At 40.0% G+C, this 13,852-nt stretch overlaps 1 protein-coding gene and 1 pseudogene across 5 annotated transcripts in view; one reads left to right on the top strand and one right to left on the bottom strand.

Annotated features, from left to right (window-relative positions):
• Positions 1-13,852, bottom strand: part of KCNC2 (potassium voltage-gated channel subfamily C member 2) — a 209,723-nt gene that overhangs the window by 113,706 nt on the left and 82,165 nt on the right. The window lies entirely within an intron of this gene.
• On the top strand, positions 13,461-13,589 carry LOC142452265 (small nucleolar RNA SNORA48; annotated as a pseudogene).

The raw sequence follows: 13,852 nt of genomic DNA, 5'->3' as shown, positions 1-13,852 counted from the left end.
CACTTTTTCATTTCTCTGCAGCCAATATGGACTCAAATCCCAAAGTCTACTTCTACCCTCCCAGGTCCTCCGTGTACCGCGCATACGATCCACAGCGCTGCCCGCGGATACTCTGCCCTATCATTCCTAGGACTTCTGCTTCCAACTTTTAGTTCATGGAGCCCCTCGTTTCTTTCTAAGAATACCAACCTCATAAAGCCCGTGCTATTTGGTTCCCCACCTCCTTCTTAAATATTATTTCTTTTCCCCTGACTTTCTTATTAATTACAACCACTTTGCTTCCCGAGTTTTCCCTCTTGGAGAGAGAAGCTCAGTATTCTCTCTAGCAAGGTCAGCTGACTGGGGATAAGTTGCTAACAGATGTGACAATGAGTAATTGATCACACAACCAAGTGCACAGTGAAGTGCTGAGGATAAAAACAGAGAAAAAGAGACACGTTTCCTGTCCTTGGATGGAAGCGGATGGTTAGCAAATAATCCCATATCTTTTTATCTCCCTTACACATATGCTGATGACTTTAGGCATTGTAATCTGAGCTGGAAAAAAATATGGGAGAAGAGGAGGAAATAGAGGAAGGACCCCTGAGGAAGTAATTGTTTTGTCACAGCACATAATCACTCTTCTTTGTTTACTTCTCTTTGGTTGATTAGCTATTGAAAGCAGAGTGTTATATGAGTGTGGTTAATATTCAGCATGTGATCTGGATACCCTCTGCAGCTGTACTGAGAAAGATAGCCCTATTTCTTTTGCAATTTCCTATGCAACAGAAGCAGATCATTCATGTGGACTGATGGATTAAAATGAGTGTCACTCAATTGTCAGTTCGGTTGAAATAACACATCAAAATTCCCCATTCTAACTTTCTTCTATTAAATTGGCATTCTATGATGCTCACCTTCCTGACACAACTGCTGAAGGCAAAGCGGGTGAACAAACAAATGTGGTGAAGAAAGCTGATGGTGCCCGGCTATCAGAAGATATAGCATCTGGGGTCTTAAAGGCTTAAAGGCAAATAAGCAGTCATCTAGCTCAGAAACAACAAAGCCCACATAGAAGAAGCACACCAGCCTGCGTGATTACGAGGTGCCAAAGGGATCAGTTATCAGGCATCAAAGAACAAAAATTCATATCGTTGTGTGCTCACCTCCCTGATACGATCTCTGAAGACAAATGGGTGCATAAGCAGATGTGGCAAAGAAAGCTGATGGTGCCTGACTATCAAAAGATATAGTGTCTGTGGTCTTAAAGGCTTGAAGATAAACAAGCGGTCATCTAGCTCAGAAGCAACAAAGTCTGTATGGAAGAAGCACACCAGCCTGTGTAATCAAGAGGCGTCGAAGGGATCAGGTATCATATATCATCAGAACAAAAAATTATATCATAGTGAATGAGGGGGGGAGTGGAGACCCAAAGACCATCTGTAGGCCACTGGACATCCCCTTACAGAAAGGTCTCAGGGAAGAGACAAGCCAGTCATGGTGCGATGTAGCAATGATGAAACGTACAACTTTCCTTTAGTTCCTAAATGCTTCCTCCTACCCCACTATCATGATCCCAATTCTGCCTTACAAATCTGGCTAGACCAGAGGATGTACAGTGGTTCAGATAGGAACAGGGAATCCAGGGTGGAGGATCCCTTCAGGGCCAGTGGTGTGAATGGACGATAGTGGGAGGGTGGAGGGAGGGTGGATTAGAAAGGGGGAACCGATTACAAGGATCTACATGTGACCTCCTCCCTGGGGGAGTGGGGGGGACCGACACAGAGAAATGGGTGAAGGGAGACGTTGGACAGGGCAAGATATGACAAAATAAAGATTTATAAATTATCAAGGGTTCATGAGGGAGGCAGCAGCAGGGAGGGGAAAAATGAGGAGCTGATGCCAGGAGCTTAGGTATAGAGCAAAGGTTTTGAGAATGATGAGGGTAATGAATGTACAAATGTGCTTTGCACAATTGATGTATGTATGAATTGTGGTAAGAATTGTATGAGCCCCCAATAAACTTATTTTTTTTAATTCCCCATTCTCTTTCTGATGTTTCCAGTGATTCCTGGCTACTCCCACTTTAGGAATAAGTGAAATCAAGTCCAGTTTTTCCAAGTCACTCCACTCATCTACCTCTTCAAGCTCATGTTAGAGAGAAGGTCCCATCACTGCACTCCTCTGTGATACCAGCTCTCTGAACATAGACCCATCACTGCACTATGTGATACAAGCTCGCTGAACATAGACCCATCACGGCACTCTGTGATACCAGCTCGCTGAACATAGACCCATCATGGCACTCTGTGATACCAGCTCGCTGAACATAGACCCATCACAGTACTCTGTGATACCAGCTCGCTGAACATAGACCCATCACTTCACTCTGTGATACCAGCTCGCTGAACATAGACCCATCACAGCACTCTGTGATACCAGCTCGCTGAACATAGACTCGGTGTCCAGAATGAGTGATTCAAATAACCGGGCGGAAGCTGCTCCTGCCATCACTAAACAGAAGGGTATAATGGAAAGAAAGAAGGCTGGATGCAGCAGGAATGAAGGTTCACCACCACTAAGGGAAACATGTTCGTTCTCTTACCAGAAGAATGGAGTTGAATGTGCTCTCCTATGGACCCACAGTCCGTCCACAGGGTTCATTCGGTATTCGTGTGAGAGTAAAAGGAAATGTACTAATTGTGAGGGAAGGTATTCTACAGAAGCCTGCACCCAAATCTCACTACCACCTTACAGATGGGCACTATCATTCCTGATATCTAAAGCTGAAAACTGGCACTCCAAACCATGTGCAATATGGAAGGGACAGACTCCATGATAGGAGGCAGACCCAGATAGACTGGAGCGATAGGAATGGAACCCAGATACACTGGAGTCCCTAACAACCAAACTTTCTATAACTACTATGATGACTGAGCACAATATAAATTAAGACTTGTATCTGTTTTAATATGTGCAATAGTTTCTATTACATTGCCCTAAGGGGTGAACTTTGCGTGTCTTTTGGTTTGTCCACAGAAAGTCTAATATTTCTAAACATTAGATGATCAAATAGTTGAAGTTCGAAGATCAAGGTTGTATAGGTTGGTTCTCTAAAGAAAATCAGTGATGTTTATGTGTATACAGAATGTCTGTGTGTACATACAGAAAAATATTTATATCAAGAAATGGCTTGCACATTTCTAAAAGTAAGTCCAGTCTGGTTCATATCTGTAGGTCATATGTAAACTAGAGGATTCTCTGGACTCTGGAAGCTGCAGGAAGCAGGAAGACGAAGCAGAAGAGCCACAGGCTAGTGGATGCAGAGCTCAGTGAATCCCAAGGCCAGCTGAATGAATCCAAGGTTCAGCCAGTCCACAGATGGCTTCTGGGATGGAGAGGTGATAGAAGAGGAGATTGATGAACCAGTGGCAGGATTGGTCCAGCACAAGGTAAAGGGACCAGAGAGAACCCAATTCTAAACAGAGTTTCTCTTATCTCCTACCCCAAGGTGGTGCCATCAGATTATGTTTTGATTGACAGTTTGGCTCAACTCCTATCTCTACCCAGGTACAGCAAGGTGGCATAAAATCTAACCCTCACAAAGACCCACAAAGTAATAGGCAGTCCTGAATCTTCTTCAGGTCTGTGCTACTCAATTGTTTAGCTAAATCTCTGACTATTTTTTTCTGCCACTGGCCTGCATACTACTCCCTTCTAGTAAAGATCAAAAAGTATTTTAAATTAAGTAGAAACTCTTTTTAAAAATACATACATATGTATAAAATAATAACAATTTAAGCTTGGCATGTAGGTCAGACTCACTTTTAAAAAAGCATGGCCTACCCCAAGCCCTGATGTCAGATTTGGTTAAACAAGGTCAACAGTTCAAATCCACCAGCACTTCTGGGAGAAAGATGGAGCTGTGTCTGCTCCTATAAATACTTACCATCCCAGAAATTCTATAGAATAGTCCTACTCTGACCTATATAATCACTGTGAGTTGAAATATATTGGACAGCAATAATTCCCAACCTACAGACCAAGCTTTAATTGTTTATTTCTTTAACAAATTTATACTTATTTTCTCCAACATCATTCTATGAACTTACGGTACTGGTATAGGCTAAAAGAGAAAATCATTTTATAAAATTTCAGCTTCTATAGGCACAGAAAGGACGTGAAATTATCACTGCATGACAAAATATTCTGACTTCCAAGGCAGGTTTTGTGGCAGATTAAACATAAAGACTGAGTTTACTTTAATTGGTTTAGAATCAATGATATGTAAATCTGAGTAGTGCTTGAAACCAATTCTATTCTTAATAGCACAAAAATAGATACAATGAAATGCTTCTCTTCTAATTAAATGTTTTAAAAATACACTTAAGGAGAAGACCAAAACAAACAGCTTGGAATCCGCCCACCATCCTGAGCAACTGCTTTCCCAAATGCCTCATTGGGAGCTGAACAGACAGTATGGAAACCTTAGTTCGTCTGAGGCTCTCTCCCCTAGCCATTCATTCTGAAAACAAACACACACACACACACACAACAATATATCAACATCCCCTCCTTTGTTGAACACTGGAAGATCCTCAAAATGTCCGAGAACAAAATGTAAGTCTAATAGTATCCAGGGAACAAGCTTTACATCTAATCTACCAGTCTCCTGAGCACAGCACATGTCAAGTCTGAATACTCCTCTGTCTCTGGGCTATGACACCCACTACTTGGCTCATTCATGTCTTCCTACCATGATGAACACTTGGGGGGACCATATCAATGATCCAAAATTGTAATTAGTGAGCATTTCTTAATTTCATTGAAAGGAGAAGAAACTTAAACATCAGTTAAGAGTAAGCTTATTATCAGAAGAGATGTCCTGCCTAATGAGACTCCAAAGGTGGTTTGTCAAAAACCAAAGTTGAATACCCCTTTCTCAATCAATGGAGGAATCCTTCCACAAACAGCACCATTTCTAAAGCATTATACAGGCCTCTGAGGAACCCCTGGAGCAGAGTTGTTAAGCATTGGGTTGCTATCCCCAAGGTCCACTGTTTGAAACCACGTGTCACTCTGCATGAGAAAAGCAGGGGTTTATGCTCCTGTGAACTAGAGTCTCAGAAGCTCACAGGAGCACTTCTACCCTGTCCCATAGACTCACTGTGAGTTGATATTGCCTCGATGGCAGTGAGGTTTGTTTTGTTGATATATGTCCCTCACACCTCCAGTCAAGTGAATACAATTCCAAGTGAAATTGCTAAAATAATATAATGCAAGATTCTATGAAACAGTTCAAAATTTCAAATCCTGCTATATGAAGCTGCATTATATTCTGAATAGAGGATTTGGTTCTTCATGCACTAAAAGTATAGTCTTTTCCAAAAATCAATTTTCACATTGTACATAATTCCAGGGGGAAATCTGCTTTACATTGATCAATTTGTATACTTAGCAAGACAGACATATGATTATTCCCACTTTGGAAAGATCTAGGGTATATGTCCACAGAACAAACACAGATACTCATACCTTTTCTTTTTGTCAAAGTTAAAAAGCTGCAGGTTTACTTGATCATAATCTCTAACTCTATGACAATTTACTATACAACTGATAACCAGCAGTTTTATACCTCACTGAGCCCAAGACACACATTTAAATTCTAATGGGCAGAATTTTATAAGATTTCAATATGAGTTATTAGTAGAGGGGGCTGTTCAGATCCTTTAACAAGTTATTAAGAATAAATAGTTTGTGAAAAAAGATAAAAATGTATATATTATCGAGGTTTATGAGGGAGGGATAAGAAGGGAGGGAGGGGAAAAATGAGGAGCTGATACCAAGGGCTCAAGTAGAAAGAAAATGTTTTGAGAATGATGATGGTAACATATGGACAAATGTGCCTGGAACAATGGATGGATGGATGGATTGTGATAAGAGCTCTATGAGCCCCCAATAAAATGATTTTTTTTAAAATAAGCAGTCTGTGAGTATTTAATTATTTAATCATAGAAATAAAGTAATGAGTTCCGGAGATCCCCTGCAGACCTATAAATCTGCAGATATGGGCCATAACACAACTAAGTTTCTAAGGATAAAAATATTTTTTGTGAATTCAAGAGATTAAGATTTAGAATTTGATTCTAATTTGATTAAATCTATTTCCTACCAGCTCAAAAAAATTGTAACTACTTTTTCTTCTCATTAGCCATTACAACATTCTGTATTTGCTATACATTTTTTAAATATCCCATTGAAATTTGCAATTTTTAAATTATTTTACTACTTTTATGATGTAAAATCAAGAAAGGTATGTGTCAGGGTTGTATCCCCTCATTATACATGTTCAATCCGTATGCTGAGCAAATCATCCAAGAAGCTAACTCCTATGAAGAATGTAGAATCAGAATTGGAGGAAGACTTATTATCAACCTGAGATACGCAGATGACATAACGTTGTTTGTTGAGAGTGTGGAGGACTTGAAGCTCTTGCGGATGACGATCGAGGGTTGCAGCCTTCAGTATAGGTTAGGACTCAATGTGAAGAAGACCAAGCCCTTACAACAGGACCACTTGGTAACATCATGCTAAACGGAGAAAAAGTTGAAGTTGTGAAGGATTTTGTCTTGCCTGGATCCACACCAATGCTCATGGAAGCAGCAGGGAAGAGGTGAAAAGAACTGCACAAATAAAGATGCTGCACAGGTAAAGTTGCTGCACAGGTAAAGATGCTGCACAAGATGTGTTTAGAGTATGGAAAACCAAGAGTGTAACTTTGAGGACCTGGGGGTACCTGACCCAAGCCATGGTATTTACCTCAAGTGCATGTGAAAAGACAAAGAAGAATCCAATGCATTTGAATTGTGGCACAGGAGAAGAATATTGGAAGTATTATCTATGGACTGCTAAAAGGACAACCAAGTTGTCTTGGAAGAAGTGAGGCCAGTGTGCCCCTTAAAGTCAAGGAAACACTCTATCTTACCAACTTTGGAAATATTATCAGGAGAGACCCGTCCCTGGGGAAGGACATCATGTTTGGTAAAGTGGAAGGGCAGCAAAAAAGAGGAAGGCCTCAACAAGCTGGATAGGTACAGTGGCTGCAACAATGGGCTCAGCCATAAAAAACAATTGTAAGGATGGCCCAGGACCATGCAGTGGTTGGCTCTGTGGGGCATACGGCACCATGGGTCAGAACTGACTCACTGGCACCTAATAAGAACATTCTGATTAAGTAGACTTTATTCAAAATATGCCAAGTTATGTAGGCAAAATAGTGTTAGTGATTACACACTGGAAAAATGAAATAAGTTCAATTGATTGACATATGCTCTCCTGTGTTTGGAATGAAATAATAGTGTCACTTGGCAGAGTCGTGTGGATTAAACGACTGACCCAGAAGTTTACGGCCCGACACCTAACCCACAATGCCACCGGGGTTCTTTTGGCTCACAGGGGGAGGTGCTAAACGGATCAAAAGCCTTGAGCACTACAAATCAAAATCAGTAATTTTGAAAACACAAGTATCTATGAGTGGAAACTAAACCAAATCTGATCACCGTATTTTGACCAGTGGCTCAACATTTTAGGAAAATAAGATTATATATATTTTTCTTCACACTGGAAAATTTTCATTTTTCCCACAAGAGAAAAAATAATCCACTCTGTTTCTCAGCATAAGTTGCAAAGAAAGTAGAAAAACAGAGAAGCAGATGAATTTCTTCATTGAATTCCTTAGATATCATTGCAGAGTAGTGAGGTCTCTTATATGTTAGAAATGTCTAGCTCCCAAAGTAATTATTTTGAACACGAATCAAAGCACTATGATTCTTTATTTTTAAGTCACCTTTTGCAATGTATTTGACCAAGACTACTACAATATGTAATGAAATTCATAAAAACAGTAAAGGAAATGCATATGTGTGTGTATTTTTCCTTTTCATATGTCAAGCTCTTCTTTTGAATTTTTCTTCCTTTTTCTGGTAGCACTGTCAAACCCATGAGGAGCCCCGGGGCATATCTACTAACGGAAAGGGTGGCAGTTTGAACCTATCAGTCAGTTTCCCTCATCAGGAGAAAAATATGCCAACCTGTTTCCATAAAAAGTGCAGCCTGGGAAATGCACACAGGTAGTTCTACTTTGTGCCAAAGCCTCCTTAAGAGTTGGAATCCACTTGGTGACAAAGAGGTGTGGTTGTTTTTAATTATATGTTGTCTCAATTGGGTCCTTGAGGATAACAGTACAACTCAACACCACTATACCACCAGGGCTTCTTCAATTGGGTCCTTACTGTTACTGTCATTGTTAGGTGGCACCTGGTCAGGTCAGACACACAGGGACCCTACGCACAACAGAATGAAACACTGCCAAGGCTTAAATCATCCTCACAATCGTTCCTGTGCCGCTGTAGCAGCCACTGCGTTGATCCACATTGTCCCCCCCTTTTTTTCTACCCATCTACTCTAACAAGCATGTGGTTCTTCTCCAGGGACTTGTCTCTTCTGACAACGTGTTGGAAATCTGTAAAATGAGCCCTCGCTGCCCCTGCCTCTAAGGAGCATGCAGGGTCTACCTCTTCCAAGACAGATTTGTTTGTCCTTTAGCCCATGATACTTTCAATGGTCTTCTCCGGCACCACAACTCAACCGCAATTCGTTTTCAGTCGTCCTTCTTCAGTGTCCAACATTCACAAGGATATAAGGCAATTGAAAATACTGGGCCTTCGACCAGGAGCACCTTGGTCCTCAAAGTAACACCCTTGCTTTTCAATGTTTGAAAAAGTTCTTGTGCAGCCGATTTACCTACTGCAACACGTATATTGATCTGTTGACTGCTGCTTCCATGAGCATGTACGATGGAGTCAAGCAAGGCAAAATCCTTGACAACTTTAACCCTTTTTCCATTTATCATGATTGATATTGATCCAGTCGTGGGGATTTTGATCTTCATTACAACGAGTTGAACTCTATACTGGAGCTGAAATCTTTGATTTTCATCAGTGTTTGAAGTCCTCTCCACTTTCAGCAAGCAAGGTTTTTGTCACCTGCATCTCTCAAATTATTAATAAGCCTTCTTCCCATCCTAATGCCACATTCTTCTTCATCCAAGCAAGCTTCTCTGATTATTTGCTCATCATCGGGTTGAACAAGTATGAGAAGACACAACTCTGATACACATATTTTCTGATTTTAAACCGTAAACTATTCCCTTGTGATGTTCACACAGCTGTCTCTTGATCCATGTGCAAGCTCTGCATGAGCACAAGCAAGCGATCTGGAATTCCCCTTCTTCTCAAAGTTATCCATAGTTTGTCAGAATCCTCAAAGTCAAAAGCCTTTTCATAGTCAATGAAACAGAAGTAAATCTGTTTCTGCTATTCTCTGCTTTCAACCAAGTCCATCTGACATTAGCCATGGTACACTTTGTTCCAGGTCCTCTTCTGAATGCAGCCTGAACCCTCCAGAAGCTTTTTGTCAATGTACTGCTACAACCATTGTTGGATGTTCCTCAGCAAAATCTTACTTGCATGGAGTATCAATGATATTGTTCTATAATTTGCTCTTTCTGTTGGGTTCCCTTTTTTTGGAATGTGCACACACATGGATCTCTTCTAGTCAGTTGGCCAAGTAGTCATCTTTCAAATGTCATGTAATAGATGTGTTAGGCTGAGCTGACTAGAGAAACAAATCCAGGGACGCTCGTATATGTTTAAGAGAGAATTCTACATCAAAGAGCAATTGTATATTAAGAAAACTTCCCAGCCTAGTCCATATCAGATCCACAAGTCCGATTTTAGCCCCTTAGTCCAATATTAATCGATAAATCCCTCTTCAGACTCACGTAGCCACTTGCAATGATGCTGAATGCAGGAAGATCATGGGCTGGCGGGTGGGAATTCTTGTGGACCCAATAGCAAGGAAGCATTACAGGACTGTCTCCACAGGCCTCCACCATATTTCACTACCTTGTTGAAACGTTTCGATTGGAATTCCATCCATTCGTGGAGTCTTCTTTTTGGATAATGCTCTCAGTGTAGCGTAAGCTTTTCCCTTCAGCCCCACTGATACTATGATTTCCATTTCAGTGATGAGAAAATAAAGCTAAGGGACCCAAGAAGAGATTGCTATCTAGTGAGCTACAGGGCCAAAAATAAAAACAAGTTACTTTTTTTCCCATCTCGTGGCCTTACTACTCCTCAACCAGTAAAGAAATTCATTTTTAGAGATGACTACAGTGCTGTAGCAGATGTGGGCACTCTGGTGGTGTAATGGGTTACTCAATGGACTGCTACCCTCCAGATTAGCAGTTCAAAACCAGCAGCCACTAAGCAGGAGAAAGATTCGGCTCTGTAAAGAGATTCATCCCCGGAAACCCACAAGGTTAGTTCTACTCTGTCCAATTGACAATGTCCTGTGAATTAGAATGAGCCTCATGGCAGTGAGTTATGGTAGTAAAAGCAGTTTTCAATGGATATTTGTTGAACTGAAAGTGTCTAAATCAAGTTGTATGTTAACATGATATCTCACCCCTAAAAAAGCATCATTGTAAAAGAGATTAAGTAACTTGGTAAACTATATCTTTCAAAAGCAAGAAAATCCATTTCCGTTGTTCATTTTTTTCATTCACATTTTCTCGCAACAAATCCTTACTGAGCACCTACGTGCAAGGTGAAAGACATTTTGCTAGGTGCCAAGGATCTAAGCTGAATACGACATTCTCCCTTGCCTAGAGACTTGTTGTCCATGGGGATAGGCGAATAAAGAGCAACGCTTTCAAGAGAGTGTGGTGAGTAATGCAATAGGAGCTGACACAGGGTACTACTGAAACAAAGGCGGTTGAAGGGAATATTCTGTGAAAGTTCCACGCATAATGGGACAACAGAGTTGAGCTTTGTACAGTGAGGAAGTGGGCGATAAGTGGTCGCTTCATGTAGAAGGCACAGATGTGAAACAGGAAGTGAGATGGGAGGGAGGAGATAGGATACTGAATGGGCCTGGGAAAAGTGCAAGGCACAGAAATATTTTTGAAAATGAATGGACTCGTGGGAGGAGCTAATATTTTGAACTTCATCTTGAATACTATAGGGAGCCATCAAAGGTTTTTAAACTGCAAAGCTCAGAGTAAAATTTTTGATTTTTGTATTGTATGTGTTCCAGTATGTGAAATCCAGCACAGGTAAATCTGCAGAGATAGTAATTAGATTTAAACCTCCCTGGCGGTCTAATTATGTCAGTAGTTTTGTACCCAAAGCGGTACATTGTTTTGCATAAAATTTGTTGTTTTATATTGTAGGTCTGTAATTCTTAAGAAATCAGTCATTTTAATCTCTCTAGTAGACATTCCAGGTATGATCAACTTTAATACACAGTTAACATTTACCCTGAGCCACACTCGAGATTACCTCCAGGGAGGTTAATGGTTTATCAGGGGTCTGGGAGGGGAGGTTACAGGGAAACGAGGACCTAGTAGTAAGGAGTATTAGAATGAGTAAAATGTTCTGGGACTGGTTTTGAAGACGACAGTACAAATGATTTTGAACTATTGAATTGCATGATATGAGAATTATATGTCAATAAAACTATTTTTTAAAAGATTGCTCTGGCAGCAGGAATTTCAAAGACGTCTTTGGAGAAGCAGTTGGGCAGGAAGGTTTTTTCAGAGTTTTTAAAGCACATGGTGCAGAGCCAGCTCATCCATCTATAATTTTAAAGGAATAAGTTTAGTGTATGGAAAGAAAAAATTCACATATAAGTTTCCAATATTCCCCAATGTTTCTGCCATGCCTACTGAAACACTGCTGTGTTAAGCATTTTTCCGCTCCAGTTAATGTACTGTATATTTTTAAAGGATTTTGCTTCATAGTTTGTCTCAGTTAGTGTTTGGGGTGTTTGGTACTTGTCTCCAAGATTTATGAATGAGTTCTCACTGTGGAAATTATAGAAGACAGTTGGTAACAATCTCTGTGTTCTGGCTAAAGCCACATTTTAATAAAGTGAGAATTAGCAGCTACGTGACAGCTCTAGTTGAGAATGTGGTTCAAATTAAATCCAAGCAATATTGAAAATTACAAGATCTCTTGCTTGCTTTCAGAGAAAAAGGTCAGTTTTCCAACTGTTGACAGGGGAAGAAAAAGAGTTTGATACATAAGGAGAATTGCCTGTGGCTTTATGGAACTATGGGAACAGGGGGAGGGCTAGGGAGGGGGGCAATCTCAAGGGTCGGTTTTACTTAAGTCTAGTGTAGGCTTGAAAGCAATAATAAAGCATATCATTTAGAAATGTGCAAAAGAGAGAGAGACTGGAAAGAATTGCAGCAGTTCTTTATCAGGATCTGGAAATGTCCAGACTCCATTTCCCAAACTGGAAAGGTTCAACAGGCTTATGGGACAAATAAACACAAAACATCTAGAAATAACAGTGGCAGTATGAAGTGAAAATGTTACTTTTTTAATTAGGAGGAAGACGGCAACAAATTTAAATTTTGTTTAAGATGCAAATGAAAACATGTTTTAAATTTAAATATTAGCAGAGAATTAAAATCTCGAGTTATCTAATCTAATCATGCAACACTATGCACATTTTCTAATGTATCATCAATCGTGGGGTTGTTAATGGAATTTACTTCTCATCTTTAAGTAAAATGTTGAAAAATATTTTCATGTTTTTTACTTGTAGGATAGTCAAAGTTATAACCATCTAAAATATGCATATGTGACTTTTTTCCACATTATAAGTGAAAAACATCAAGCCAATGCCTATAATAATTTTATGGTGATAAGCATATTTTAAATATAAAAACACCTAGTAATGTAACAGCATGCTAACTTCTAATACAATGTCATGGAAAAGCACAACACCAGACCATGCTCTACAATCTATGTTTTAGCCACTTTTTGATTATACCTTGGGCTGTGATCTGCAGGGTCACTAGTTCAAAACCACCAGCTGCTCTGTGGGAGATAGATTGCCATGAACAGGCCATCGCTGTGAGTCAGCATTGACTCGATGGCAGCATATTTCAAGGGTCTGTTCCCTCCTAATTCATCCACTTTCCCATCATAATGACTTTAATAGGAGATATTAATAATATAGATTTTAAAGGTGCATTGGTATGATAAAGAAAAATCTTCAGAATATTGAAAAAAGTAGCCAGTAAAGAATAATAAGTCTATACTTCATCCTTCATGACCTTTAATGAGAATCTATTTATTATACTCATTAAGAACTAGAAATACATACAAGATTAAAGATATACATGTAAATTTCCAAATAAACTTTATTCTGCACAGGATTATCAAGGACCACAGCATTGCAGGGGTTTAGGAATGTAAGGATCCCTACAGCTCCGCCTTCTTTCCATTGAGCATTAAAGACATGTCGAAGAAGGACAAGAGATTGGATTAGGGGGTGTGGATCTCTCAGAGTTCCTCATGATCTAGGATTTCAAAGCATGCTTTAAAAAAAAAAAAAAGAAGAAGAATTATCCCTGGCTATGGGCAAAGAGACACCTGATTGGTGGTGGTGCTCTTATATCAGGGGCAGAGCAGACTGTTCATCCTAGCTTGATGCCTAGATCATGGCCAGAGCTGTTTCATGCCTAGGGCACATTAAAAAAAAAAGTTATCCTCAACGGACCCTCAACTACCCCTACTAAATAGATGCTATTTTAAACAACCAAACCCATGGAGAGAGAAAATCACTTCTAGTTTTCGGCAGCCGCACCTACTGTCCACATTCAGGAACTCTTAGCAACTATTTTCATTATGAAAATGAGTGGCTCCGTGCTGTGCATCAGTAATTCTAGGCTCTTCCATTCATGCAAACCGTAGCAAGTGTCCTTTATTATTGAGAAGCAAAATCATATTTGGGCTAT

The sequence above is a fragment of the Tenrec ecaudatus genome, chromosome 6, assembly GCF_050624435.1.
Source record: "Tenrec ecaudatus isolate mTenEca1 chromosome 6, mTenEca1.hap1, whole genome shotgun sequence".
Taxonomy (NCBI): Eukaryota; Metazoa; Chordata; class Mammalia; order Afrosoricida; family Tenrecidae; genus Tenrec; species Tenrec ecaudatus.
The sequence above is the reverse complement of the archived record's forward strand: the minus strand, read 5'-3'. Positions and strand labels throughout refer to the sequence as shown.